Source organism: Capsicum annuum, chromosome 6 (genome assembly GCF_002878395.1).
Source record: "Capsicum annuum cultivar UCD-10X-F1 chromosome 6, UCD10Xv1.1, whole genome shotgun sequence".
Lineage (NCBI taxonomy): Eukaryota > Viridiplantae > Streptophyta > Magnoliopsida > Solanales > Solanaceae > Capsicum > Capsicum annuum.
The window spans coordinates 166921846-166935970 of record NC_061116.1 but is presented as its reverse complement, the minus strand read 5'-3'; the positions used below and the strand labels follow the sequence as shown (position 1 = coordinate 166935970).

The 14125-nt window shown below is 31.0% G+C and overlaps 1 pseudogene; it reads left to right on the top strand.

Moving 5' to 3' along the window:
- The first annotated feature begins 2125 nt into the window (after positions 1 to 2125).
- Positions 2126 to 14125, top strand: part of LOC124899547 — a 17218-nt pseudogene continuing 5218 nt past the window's right edge.

Here is a 14125-nt window from a genome sequence, read left to right as displayed (position 1 = left end):
GCAAACTTGATAAGCAATTCTCTTGGTAAGCTTTACATTACACTGTTTTTCCTCTCCAACTTGTTTTGTTTTTTCTCGTGATCTGTACGTTAATAAGTTTGGGACAATTTTGTTTATGTTGTTCTTGGTATGTACCTTATTTTTATGCTACAATCTTCTATTTTTCAGTGATTACTGTGTGCCATAAGCTATCGGAGATCAGTCTCTTCGATTCTCTGTTTGTAGAACAAAAATTCACTATAATACATGCCATTTGGAACTTAATTGACTATAAAAATGAAAGTTTGTTGCATTTTGTACCTTATTATACAGAGAAAAATGAAAAGAGTCAAGGCATCTAATTTTTTATGAATGTTATATTGTTATCATAATTACTTAAGTTGAAGTTACATCTACATAGTACATGATGTGTTAACACCGTTTCATAAAGTATCATATTATTTTGTGTTGTACTGTGTTTCATTGTTACATAATATCATATATCAATAATTTGAAGGATAAAATCTGCGAGAGAAGTGATATGAAGTAGAGCTACTATAAGGTTGGGTAAAAAAATATAAAAATACTATGATTATTTTCTAATAACTTTGGTACTTGAGAATGTTGTCTGCAACTCTAGTATAAAATCAACATTTGTCTTCTGTTTATTCGTCGTATGATTGGGGCTGAGTCATTATCATATGTACCAAGAGTCATTACTTTTTGTGTATTCGTCGTGTTTATTCGTCGCTCTAAATAATTATGGTAAATTTAGCTTGCGGGTCATGAATTGTAACAAAAGTCATACCTTCTGGTGCTATTGAATTGCACAGTTGCTCTATATTGGAATCACTTACTTTTCCTTTTTGTCTACAATCCACATTTACTGGTTATGTTTTTTTCTTTGTAATGTAAATTACACCCTATATGTAAAATTTCCTTACCTTGAAGTTGTCTTCAAGAATGAACTGGCAACTGCTATGCAGATTTTAGTGCCAAGAGTTATCCAAAATTTAAATGTCATGCGGGACTGTGATTTGTTAAAACATATGGAATGCACTTATCCTTTCTGTAATGTAAGAAGTTGCACAACTATGTTTGATCACAATTGCAAGAAGAGACTTATAAAAAGGTATTGTTTGAAGTGGTGGTGTTTGAAGTGGTGTTTAGGCAAAAAGGAGACGGGACTTCCCTAGAGTGCGATGGAAAAGGATTATGTATAATAATTTCGAAGCTACCAAATGGTAATTCATCTTTTATTTGACTATTATGAATAGATGTATTACATGAAATAGATTATACAGGTGGATTATATATAGTAAATGCCCTTTATATTACAATGAGGATAAATCAGTCGACCATCTTATTTTCTTGTGCTCATATGCTGGAACTGTATGAAAAAAACTACTAATGTGGAAAGGGATTAGAAAAAATGTTATGGGGTGCATAGTGGAACATACTTGAGTTAGTACTCGTACAACAGGTAGTAGTACAGCTGCAGATCTCTACAAGTTATTTTCTAAAATAAAAAATTGAGGTCTATACCCTACTGAGAGTAGAGGTGCAATGAATAGTAGGCTGAAGAATATTTTACAGAGCTTAAATTGCTATTCGTAGCTTCTTCTTGTTATACTTGACATAGTGATGACTATATAGGATAGTGAAAGTAGTCTTGGTGTATGTATATATGGGGTTGTCCATTGTCTGTCAGTTTTTTTGCTTTGTAATCTTCACACTTGGTAGTGAATAAAATATTTACATTTAAAAAAACTACATATTTGAAAACTACAAATTCCTAATGATTAGATTTATCTTGGTGATTGTACTTTTACTATCTTAGTAGTATTTTAATCTTAAAGTCTTTCATAATTGAAAAATTGTCTCGAAAATGGTCTCTTATCATGCTTTTGGAAAGGGTATATTCTTCAATTCCTATGTCATTAATCTAATCCACAAAAGTTTTTCCTAAGTCTTATTTTACTTTAGTTGAGTCTTATTTCACTTTAGTTTTGATAGTGTTGTCTTTGACAATTCATCTAAAGAACTTTGGAAGCTAATTTTCAGTTGATGAATTCTGATCGTGCTGTAGGAATGCTGAGTGGAATGCAACTTTTAATTTCAGCGAGAACACGATTTTTTTAACAGAATGCATTACATAGACACAAGGTATTAATTTACTAGTTAAGAATCTCTAAGGTTGTATTTTTTTAGTTTGAGTCTGCTGTTCTAGTTCATAATGTTCTATACGTTGTACATCATGATAATCCTGGGTTCTATTTCTTTATTTTATATTCACAACGTCTTTGGTGGTTGAATAGGTTATATGCTAAGGTGCTTGTGTACAATACCGGAGTTAAAGTTCTATTCTCAACTTTTAACAAAAGGCGATGGAGGAGGTAACTTGAAACCTAACACGAATTGTAATCAATCAACATGGGTTCCTGGATGTGATCCAGGATAGTCTTGTAGCTTTGGAGATAATCCGGTTGGCCTTGATTCGAACAAAATGTCACGTAGAATTTTTTATTGTGAACCTTGTTATGAAGGTTTCTTCTGTCCTTGTGGTCTCACATGCATGATACGTAAGTATCTACAAGAATATTACCTTATAGTCATTGAAATCTTGGCCACTCTCTGAAGTAGCTATGCTCAAACAACTTGCTTTGGCAAAATCACAAGTTGCACCTTTGGCATAATTTTATAAGTTGATTATTTCATTCGTATTAATTTTATGTTTGTTTATTTTCCTATTTTCCGGTTGAAGCTTGCCCACTAGGCGCATTTTGCCCTCTTTTACAACTCAATAGCGAGACTGGTGTGTGTGACCCATAAGTTTCATAAATCTTACGGAGTTCGTATTCTTACTTGACTATATTCTTTTTGCATCCTTCAACTCATATTTTCTATCTCAAAATATGCAGGTACTGTTATCAACCTCCTCCAGGGCAGACAAATCATAGTTGCAATGGAGCAGAAGTTTAGGCTGATGTTTTGAGTACTACTGAACTATTTTGTTCAGTGGGATTTTACTGTCCAACTACTATTCTAAAAATACCTTGCAATAAAGGTATATATTTATCCTAAAGTCGAAGATTATATATCCACCATGCTTTCTCTTTCTCCACAAAATACTATTTCTATTTAAAATGCTCATCCCTTTGCTCATTTTAGAAGCTCATGCTAATCCATTCACTTATCGTACATTTTTTTATGAATTATTCCAGGCATTACTGTAGAACTGGTTCTACATCTCAAACAAGTAAGTCCTCTTCTCTTTATTAGGTTCTATGTGCATTGTTTCTTATCTTTGACTTTGAATAAATGAGTAATAATGGCTTATTTGATCTTTTTAGATATATTGTACTAGTAAAAATGCCACTTGGCTGTGTTTTGTCACTTTTACCATACTTCTAAAGCAAAATACAAAAGGAAAAAGAAAACAGACACACACACACACATACTTGAAAAAGAAATTTCCTTGGCGTTTTGTAGCAACTTGTCAGGATACAAGTGAAATACAAAAAGGAAAACTATGTCCAATTATCTTCTTTGCCTAGGTTACTAGTATTGTTAAAATATGTTAGATGGATTTCTAATAATTCTTACTAGAAACGAGCAGGACGTATCAAGATATGAGCATCATGGATATCCACATTAACAAGATTGTTATTTTGGTAGTGGCATGCGCCTCGTGTTCTTCTCTACTAAGAGAAAGATTTCTTTGAATTCTTTTTATGAGATGATACATCTTATAGTTGTCATACTACTGAATATATGTTACATGTGACTTGAAGATACTATCACAAGATGAAAAGTTATAGTATCAAGTAACAACTCATTGTTTGTTAGTCTTTTATATTTCTGAAAATATTTTCTGGTCTAACATTGCCACCATTATCATCGTGATCAAGTATTTATCTATTATTATTGACATGCAGGCTACTATAAGTTAGCTATTTGTGAATCTCAGTTAGATAATCAAAATATCACAGCTTATAGTATTATATTTTTTGTAAGTCATCTCCTCACTTCTAGGTTGTACAAATATTGATTATCTTTGTAAGGTTTTACACTTAAGATAATTTCATGATGCTCCTGGATTGTTAGATAGTATGTCCATGAATGTCTTAAACATTTTAGGCTTGAACTGGGAGAAGTAAAGCTGAAATACAAGCTAGAAAGAATAGAAATAAACCCGTAAAACAAAAGATTTATCTTCATCTAATGTCTGCTATTTCCTTTCTGAAGGAGGCAGAAATGGGAGGGATTAGTCTATACATAACTTCTCCCCACCTGTTTCTAATAACAGTTGAGTAATGGTTGCATAAACAACATAATAGAACCCATAAGAAGGATAGATCGCAGAAGATATAATATTTTACATTTCCCTGTCGTTAGATTTTTATCTGTAACAAGTCACAACCAACCAATAAGATTCTCTGATAACTTGCTTCTTCTTTTCATTTGCTATTCTCTAATTCATTTCCTAGAGCTCCCAACTGATCATTAAGGAGTCTCTTTGGCATTGCTAGTTATCGAAATGAACGTCAAATAAAATATTCAAGTTTCGTTGTAATAAACATATTCATGCTGCATTTGCTGAAACATGTGATACGCTTGTAATGGATGTCTGTTAGAATTCAAAATATGAAAGTTTTAGAAGTATGTCAACTGAACTATGGTATGCTCTTAATTAATGAGTTTAGAGATTCTGGGTTCGATCCCCAGCAGAGTCACCAGAGCTATCACACCCATTTTTCAACCAAAAAGATCAATTTTAATGTTTTAAAGTTTGAAAGGATTTTATTATTAAAGTGACAAAAATGAAGATTTATTTTGAAAATGATTATTTAAATTCAAAACTCAGAGTCGCCACTTGGTATAAATCATTTTGAAAAGGGATTTCTGAAAAGACCTCTCATCTGTCCTGACTTGTACACTTGTTTTGCATTTCATAGAGGCATATAATAAATATGACTTCTGTAAACTCGTCATCATGTATATTTTATTACCTAGTACGACAAAGATTTATATTTTAAGAAGTGACATATAACCGACAATTCTATTTTCTAATAGGGTGGAATCACACTTGTACTTCTCATTATATACAACTATTCTGGTCAAGTGCTGAGCAGCAGGGAAAGAAAAAAATAAAGTCCAAGGAATGTGCAGAAAAAAGTGTAAGGGAGAATGTACATGCATGCAAGAAATAGAAATCTGCTATAGAGATAGCTCGCAAGCATGCAACTGGTCTACACTCTCAATTGTCAAGGACATTCTCCCGAAAGAGATATGTGATACAAAAGGACCCTCAAATTCCTAGTCACGCTAGATTTTGTTCAAAAGCTTCCTTACTCTCTTTCCCTTAGGTACGTCTCACGCCAAAGCTAAAAGGCAAGCCAACCTCTCAAAAATGGTGAAAGATCTTGAAGAAAATCCTGATAATCATAATGATTTCAATATTGAGATTAGAGAAAATAATATAAAGAAGCCCAAGGGTGAAAAGTTGCAAACCAAGATCCAAATCTTTAAATATTCATATGGTCAAATTGAGAAAGAAAAAGCATTGCAGGAGCAAAGTAAGAATTTGACAATTTCTGGTATAATCTCAAGGGCAAGTGATATTGAGATTAGAACTAGACCTCCCATTGAGGTGTGTTTCAAAGATTTGACACTTACTTTGAAGGGTAAAAATAAGCATCAATTGAGGTGTGTATCAGGGAAATTATTACCTAGTAGTGTTTCAGCTGTTATGGGTCCATCTGGTGCTGGAAAGACAACATTTCTTTTAGTGTTAACTGGGAAGGCTGCTGGGTATACCGTGACTGGAGTGATTCTCATAAATGGGAAGCCCAAACCAGTACAGTCATATAAGAAAATCATTGGCTTTGTACCTCAAGATGACAAAGTACACGAAAATTTAACTATGGAGGAGAATCTTTGGTTTAGTGCTCGATGCAGGTATGTTATAGTAGGTCTATTAGTACGAATCTATGAATTCATATAACATCACTTTTTGCATGGAATTCTTTTGCTTCATAAGTTTCAAGATTTCAACCATCAGTCTATGTTTTGATGGTGACAGGTTCTAGTAATTTGTTCTATTTTTGCCTACAACATGTAGATGACTCTGATCATTATTTCTATACTATCTAGTGGCAACAAATTTATGGAAAATGTTCTTTGTCTTTTAAGTATTCAGTGGGTCATGCCCTTTAGTATTAGTAATGTCTATAGAAGTTGGGAATAGTGAATGAAGGAAAGCCTACATAAATGTTAATGGTGCATAGTTTGTGCCATTTGAAAAGCTACCCGTCCTGCCTCCACCCTCATAAATTTTCTATAGCTGTTTGGTCTTACTCTCATGTTTGTTCTCCTTGTTTTGTCTAGTTGTCCCGACTCTTTGGTTTGGAACTGTGGATGGTACACCTGTTTCTAGGCAAGAAATTAAATGACCAGACTACATTGTTATTTGCATATTCTGTCTTACAAATCTAAACTAGACCATTGTGTTATATGTAAAAATTTCAGAAGTCGACACCTAAAACATGCTCCTAAGCACAGTAAAAATGACCAGATAATGCATTACCTAAATGTGGGGCTGATCTAGAAGAATTATTTCAAAAGGATGACTTGTTCCCATTTCTATCCCTCTGCTGATTGTGATCATGGTTAGATATCTTGGATCTCTTTTTGTAGGACTATCTCCTTCAAATTATCCTCTTCTACCCATTGGACATAAATCACAATCTAGGATGTGTCCATTTCTCTAATCAATATCATTCTTTTACCTTTCTTATTTGAGATTCTATAAAGGCTTGAAATGAATAAGCTCATCTAATTCTTCATACCGAACACCATATTTAGAGCATAGTGATATAGCTGGGTGAAATTAAGACCATACTCTTTTGCAATTAAGTAACCATGTTTCATATTTAAGCAATTTTTAACATTAGGTTCCCTCAATTCTTGGGGAAACAAACATCCCAAGAAAGTAATCTATAACTCAAGCCATGTTGTAGGTGCCATATACCCTCTACATATTTCTTCAAACTATTTTAACCATATGTTTGCAACATCTTTTAACTGATAAAAACAAGTTAAACCTTTTCTACATCTATACCATGCATAACCCAAAGAATATTCTAAACCTCATCAATGAAATTATGTGGATACTCTTAAGATTAAACCTTGAGAACTCTGAAGAACTCATTCTTAAATGTCACAAACCTTAAAAACCTGAGATAGGTATTGGATAAGGCTGAATTGGTAGCATAAGTTGTCATTATCTATGTCGGCAGTTGAATAACACTCTAAAGATCAACATTGGGATTGATCGGTGGTATATGAACTATGAAAGTACTAGAAACCCCCATGTAACTGATGACATAGATAAAGCCTTGATAGTAGTATTCTGATTGAAGGAATGAGATTTATTTTTGGTTGAACATTGTGCTAAGGAGGTGCAGAAGTGGACTCAACTCCAGCATTAGCAATTTTTTGTTCTGCCTTATTTTGTCTAGTTATCCCAACTCCTTGGTTTGGAACTGTGGATAGTACACATATTTCTAGGCAAAAAATTAAATGACCAGATTACAATGTTACTTGCATATTCTGTCTTATAGATCTAAATGAGACTATCACATTATACAGTTTCCAGAAGTCGACACCTAAAACGTGCTCCTGAGAACAATATCTTTGTATTCCTTGTAGCTTTGTTTTTGTTTTACAACGTTTGATGCATGCAGATTCTTGTTACTTCATCTCTTTAAATGGTTCGTGGAGCTTTCTCTACACTTGAGTGCTTAAAAATTGAATTTGATACTTTGATATATTCACTTAATTTATATCGAGTATATGAGGTGAAGCGATGTACTAAATGTTTGCTTTACTCTTGCAGGAGTTACTTGATTTAGGCAAAATAGTAGGAACTGAAAGTCAAGGACTTGATTATTTTTTGGCCCTGTGATGGAAGCTGGCAATTTGCACTGAAAGTCGATGACTTAAACAATAGAAACAAGAGTTACTTGATTATTTTTTTGATATGTGTTCAAATATTATGAAAATTTTGATATCATACTTTAGCTCGATCGTGATGGCAACTATGTTTTTTACGAAATAAATATTGAAACTAATATTATGGGATGTTACAAAGTTTTGTGGTCTCTAATTATATCATGTTTTTGTATCGAGATTCTTGATAGCAATTTGGTATTATTTGATAAAATTTATTATTTTGTGATATTAGGCTCATTTGTGATCAATTAGAGACTACAAATATTGCTCGTCTTTAAATGTTTATCTAGAATGAGATGTTGCTCATCTTTAATAGTTGATCTACGACTAGAATATGTCTCGTCTTCAAAGGATTATCTAGGACCAAGATGTTGCTCATCCCAAAAGGTTGATTTAGAAAAAGAGTTTTGATCGTCACTAAAAGATAATTATGACCATGTAGTTAGTCTATTTGGGATGAGAAATACAGTCTCTAAAAGATAATTACGATGAGGTAGTTAGTCAATTTGATACAAGATATACCGTCGCTAAAAGATAATTATGATAAGGTAGTTAGCCCACTTGAGACAAGATTGCTCGTCACAAAATAATTAGTAAGACCAAGTAATTAATCGATTGGGACAAGATATACCATCACTAAAATATAATTACGACCAGATTTTTTATCATCTCAAAAGGGTTTTAAGGACCGGCTTATTAGACTCGTCGCTAATGACGTTTTGCAGCGGAGCCTGTTAGGACGGGATGCGACCAGATTTTTACTGTCCTAAAAGACCAATTGGGACAAGATTTGGACTTTCTGGGACAATATTTTCCTTTCTTATAGGTTATTTTTCTTGTAATGGATTGATGTATCTCCGTTTGTCTTTGATAGTTCTTAATTAAGTAGTTTTACTACAGTTATGTGTAAAAGTTTGAGAGTTGCATAATACCTTGTGGATATAACGGTGTTCTTTAAAGGATTTGTTGTTGATGGTTATACTATTGTGATAGTATAGATGCATATATGTGTTAATAAGAGATGCATAACAAGTTTGAGTAGATAAAACGTTTGATTTTTATAGGGTAGAGCATCGTGATCTTGTGTGTACTCTAAAAATTAAGAGATACATATTATTATGAAGATACATGTATCTATAAAAAGAAATACATTTTATAAAGTCTGTAAGAGATACATACCACATTATAATAATCTTGTATGTATCTCTTGCTGTATTAATATGCATGCCTCTTATACATGTTACATTGAAGTTACGTAACAAGAGAGAGAGATAAGTTAGATATGTAATGTACACATAGATACATGATGACAAAACATATCTGATGTATTGAAAGATATATTTGACATCTTTGGACTTGATATTTAGCAATCATATAACAAGAGATACATTTTTCTAAAGTATGTATGAGATACATAATACATTATAATAATCTTATATGTATCATGCGTGACTCTTTTACATGTTACACATAGTAATCTAACAATAGATATATGAAGTAGATGTGCCATGTACACAAAGATACAAGATGACAAAATGTCTCTGATGTATTGAAATATGTATTTGACACATGTGTATATTTGAAATCAACTTATATGTGATAGATATAACTAATTCTTGTACAGTACTTCAACTGGAATACTTCTTACAGATAATCAATATATGCAACATTGATAATACTTTTTAACAGAATACTTGAAATATTTAACTAGAATAGTTGAACTGAGATACATATATCTCGAACAACACACTTCATACACTACAATGAGATACATTACAATATATAAGTGAAATTGTTGATTGATTATTTATCAGTGAAGAATTGATACATAACTTGACACAAAAAACTATTAGTAGAATAAAAAGTATGAAGATACCATTATACTAGACAACTTTTGTGTCGAGATGCATTACAATTGATAGAATTTAAGAGAGATACATATGATTATTATGTATCTCACTTATAGATTTGACATATTTTTAATAATTAAACTTACGTAAATTTTTCAATGATGATCTAATAAAAAATTACATAAATAGCATCATGCAATCCAGTAACTTGGCCTCCAGATAACACAACTTCAATTTTTAAGATCCGATTCATCACAACATTGTCAGAACATTGGGCACCAATGATGCAGATGATTGTCTGTATAAGTAAGGAAAAACTTTATAATTTTCTTTGCAATCAAGAAGAATCAGAAACTTTGCAAATAGTTAAAGAAGAAAAATTCCATCAAAAATAAATAAGAAGAAGAATTGGCGTTCAGAAAGAAAAATCAAATGTCTTACAAGTGAGTGAGTGAGAGGGAAGTAAGGTTCATAATTAAAACCCTAAATAATGTTCTGCGTATATTCATTCCCACATAATGATTACCATTTGTACATTGAAAGCATTGCGTACGTGTGTAACTACAAAAATAAATACCTAATTTCTTGAAATTAGTTAACTGAAAAATATTTTAAAGAAGGTAAAATTTAGGGAGCAATAAGTATATCCTAATTTTTAGGGTAAAAGTTATGTATCTGAAAATTTAAAAAGAAAGAATATAAATAAGAGATATTTAAAATTTTTACAAAGTGAAGAAATTCTTAATAATTTAGATATCTTAAATTGTAGTTTTGTAAAAAAATTTCTTAAATTAATGATGACTTGAAAAGCCCCCATCCACTTTTGTCTTAACATTTTGCAGAAAATTAAAGCCATTTAATTCTCGTTACTCTCCCCATCTAACAAACCTATCCTAAATGGCTAAACTCATTACAAACTACAATTAAACTCATTAATTCACATTAATCAATCTTATCACAAATCATTTATATATATGTACGCGCGTGCATGCGTGCATGTGTGTATATAGTATTATAAGTGGACAAACTATATTTCTTATTCTACTATCCATTATTTGTACTCTTTTTTTAGCAGTATTTTCTTTTACATAAATATAAATATTTTTTTAAAAGTTTTTATGTATATTATTTTCTTTGTATAATATGCATTTCCCTGTTTTTATTTCATACGAATCTATTTTGATATAAAGTTTAAGAATGAAAAAATAAATTTTTATGTACAACATTTTTGTTGTATGATTATATACTCTCTCGATTTTATTTTTATGTAGACCTTTTTAGTTGTGTAAAGGAATTTAAAAGAAAAAAAAAAATTTAATCTTAAATATGTTATAAATTTTTTGAAAACATCTCAGGTAGGTGGTGCTTTATCCTTCGACAGCAGATCACAAAATCTTGATAGTTTTTTAATCTAATGAATGAAAATTTTTCTTTAAAATGAGCGAAACACAATACAAATCTGAATTAATCGAACTATTAATTTCTATCTAATGAATAAAAAGTCCGCTTTAAAAATGCATGTAACACAATATAAATCTAGATTAGTCGGGCTATGAAATTTTGAATTTCAATAATTATATTAAAAATGAATTTAGAGCAACTATAAAAGAGCCAATTAAGAAGCTTAAAGGAAATTATTTAAGATATAGAAAAGGGACAAAGATACCACCGAACTATGATAAATGGTACATATTTATCCTTCGTTATAATTTGGGTACACATATGCCCCTACCATTAATAAAATTGTATGTATATTCCCCTCACACTAATGGCAAGAGCATATGTGTACCCAAAGTATGACGGAGAGTATATACGTACCATTTATCATAGTTCAGCGGTATACTTTTCTCCTTTTTGTTTTAATTTTCTTATACCAAATAATTAACTCAAACTCACTACCCGACCCTATAAACCTTTTAAACCCTTTCAAACCAACTTGATCTGACCTCTCTATCTTGTTCCAAAACCGATACTCCATCTATTTTCCTCTTAAACGTGAACTCCAATTAAATTGCAGTGATTAGTCATTGCTACTAGTTGGTGTTTATTGATTGGAGAAAGTGGAGATTACGTCGAAGGTGGCTGGAGCTAGGGGTACAATGATGGTTCGCCGGTGGAGAGTTTTCGATTAGACGAGACGGTGGCTAAGTGATGTTGACAGGTGGTGGATAGTGTTTTTCCGATGAAATTTTGCTGAAAATTGAAACGTGAAAGGATCAATTTATTTAGTGTTGTTTTTGGGTGTTGTGAGTTAATGATTTTTTTTTTTTGAATTGATAGTTGTTAGTGTTAATGTATCATGTGTGTATATTGTTATAGGGGTAAAAAAATCGTCTGTTAAATAGGCATCTCTTGAATTTTAATTGAGACTCGATCGAGTAGTGGGTTTATTGGGTTGGGTAGTAGGTTTGAGTTAATTATTTGGACTTAAAAAATAAAGTATAAATAATATAAATTTCATCATTTTGAAACATAATTACATTCTCTACCTTTTTTTCAATTAATATTTTTCCCTCCCTGATTTTAGATATTCATATACATTTACTACTTATGCTTTGTGCTAACTAATTTAACTATAATTAAGGAAATAAAATATCTACATTAAATACATTATGCAATTAACTCTGTATTTATGAAATTGTAGTTAATGGACCCCTTGCATTCAGTAATATCTTTTCAGTTTTAAAATTTTAAAATACCAAAATAATTTCAACGATTAGAATTAGAGACTAAGAATTTTTAGGTTAATTTGATAATTGTATCCGAATTGCATTCCCCGTAATAATATACATTGCAAATCAATATTAACTTAACTTGCAACAAAACTTACACAAAAAATTTTAAAACTTGAAAACATAAAAAAAATGCTTAATATTCATGCCTAATACTCTTTCATATACATAACAATGATATATGTAGACTAAAATATAAACACACCTCAACATGTCTAACAAAGTCATATACATAACTGTGTTACGTGGAACACAATTAATGCATAACATATACATAACTATGTAATGTATATGTTTTGAAAATATAACAGTCCAAAAGTGTCTTTTTCAACACATATACATAACAGAATTATGTATATGAGTTGATATACATAATTGTGCTATGTATAACACTGTTAATGCATAACATATAAATAACTTTGTAATGTATATATTTTGAAATAAACAGCCCATCAGTGTTTGTTTCTCCATATATACATAACAAATTTAAGTATATGGACTCATATACATAATAATGTTATGTATATGACATGAAGTAACGACAAATTCTATACATATATATGTATATGGTGTGACATAAAAACTTCTGGCAATGTCAAATTTCATATATATATATATATATATACCTTTTTTTCTTCCTCTTTTTTTTTCTTCCAATAAGAATGATATCACTAGAATCGATCAAAACTTTTTTATGCATCTTACAACGTATAAGGAAAAGACGTTTAGTGTTCCACAGCTAAAGAAGACCTAAGACTATAAACTGAACCTCTAAGAATAATGTTCTACATGTAGAGATTTGGTTGAGTAATTTGAGCAAACAACTTGTGTGCATAATGAATAGATGCTGAAAAAGTAATGATGAAAGCGTAAATGAGCTTGCATAGAGCAATGCGATTCGAGTTGAAACTATTGATGATCATGAAAATGTAAATTTACTTTAAATATTGGAGATTTTTGCATTTGTTCCATAGTGATGATGATTGTTGGTGAAATCAAAAGAAAACTTTATACTAACAATTGAGAGATTAATAAAAGTCTGTATATTGAAGAGTTCTTGAGAAAGACAAGCACTTGAGGAAAATATATATATTAAAGATCAGAAAATAGAGATTATTAGAAAATAATATCAGTCTAAAGTAATATATTAATATAATTTGCTCCTTAATTATGAAATTTTCTTGATTTTAGGCACTATTTGAGCAGTATTAAGAGTATGTGAGATATGTATATGATGTTTAGAGAGAGGAATATCAAAAAAGAATGTTTGTAATTACTTTGATAGTTGTGATTTTATGTAATAATATAAACTTAAGTTGTAATTTTAATTAATTTTTTCAAAAATAAATTACAAAAGAAACAAATATATCCTCGGACTATGATAAATAATATGCATATGTCCTTCGTCATACTTTGAATACACATATGTCCCTGCCGTTAGTGTGAGAGGCATGTACGTACGATTTCGTTAATGGTAGGAACATATGTGTATCCAAAATATGACAAAAAATATATACATCATTTATCATAATTCGAGAGTATATTTAT